Below are 1225 nucleotides of genomic sequence, written 5' to 3' on the forward strand. Positions count from 1 at the left end.
AGAAGAGGGCATCAGATCCCATTACAGATGGCTGTGAGCCACCATGTGGTTGCTGGGAATTGAACTCAGGACCTCTGGAAGAGCAGCCAGTGCTCTTAACCTCCGAGCCATCTTTCCAGCCTGACTTACAGACTTTGATCTGTAAGTCCAGTTTCAGGGGATTCAGTGCTCTCTTCTGACTTCCAGACATTTGTAAACATAAAATAAATCTGAAAGAAAAAATTTCCTGTTTATAGATATGTCTAGGAAGATTTGTATCCAGTTGACAAAAAACAACCAGCATAGCTACTGCTAGGAGAGCAGCTGGCCTTGCTCCTGTCCCCTGTTCATCCCTCCTCGTTCCTCCCCTGCATTCCATTCCCTTCCTTTCCTCTCTCTCCCTCTATTCTTTTGTTTTTAATTAGTGTACAAAGTAATGGGCCAATACAGTAGTTCCTGTCTTTATTCCCAACATTCAGGAGGCAGAGGCAGGCATATCTCCTGTCAGTTTGAAGCCATCCTGGGCTACTAGGAAATTACAGGTCAACCAGGACTACATAATGAGACCTTGTCTCATAACAAAACAAACAAAACTAAAACGAAGTAATGAGTTTCACTGTTATATTTTTATTAAACTTTATTCTTATTTGCCTTCTTCTGCTGCTGAACATGGCTTTCTTGCTGAAGGTTGACTTGTTCTAGACATAATGTTTTTGTTTTATATTTTTCTTGACACAATGCTGGAACATCAGAGCCTTATTCTCAGAACAGTATCATTATGGTGAGGAGAGGCTGAGATAAGATATTTTCTATGGAAAAGAAAAAAACAAGCAAATAACTATAAAAGGGAAAGTTTAAAGTCACAAATTATAAAAAAGAACAAGCATAAATAATCATAATTATTTTAAATTTTGTTTGCAAGTATAAAAAGTATCAAGAATCAGGATGGAGAGAGGTTTTTAAAATTCTTATTTAGTACATTGCTGCATATGCAGTTTAGTCTAGATACTAGGGTAGGTGCAGTGGTAGAAAGTTCCTTTTATGCTCCTGCCTTCCTTGTGGATGGTCACCCATAGGGCTTATCTATCTCCTATATATTTCATTTTGGAGAAGGATACTCTATTTCAAGTTAATTTTTTTTTTTTTTGGATTTTTGAGACAGGGTTTCTCTGTATAGCCCTGGCTGTCCTGGAACTCACTCTGTAGACCAGGCTGGCCTCGAACTCAGAAATCCACCTGCCTCTGC

At 38.9% G+C, this 1225-nt stretch overlaps 1 protein-coding gene across 1 annotated transcript in view; it reads left to right on the top strand.

The window, feature by feature from the left end:
- The window catches only part of Grk4 (G protein-coupled receptor kinase 4), a 104051-nt gene that overhangs the window by 8351 nt on the left and 94475 nt on the right, over nt 1-1225 (top strand). The gene's annotated exons all lie outside the window — the stretch shown is intronic.

This window comes from Mus pahari, chromosome 13, assembly GCF_900095145.1.
Source record: "Mus pahari chromosome 13, PAHARI_EIJ_v1.1, whole genome shotgun sequence".
NCBI classification, from domain to species: domain Eukaryota; kingdom Metazoa; phylum Chordata; class Mammalia; order Rodentia; family Muridae; genus Mus; species Mus pahari.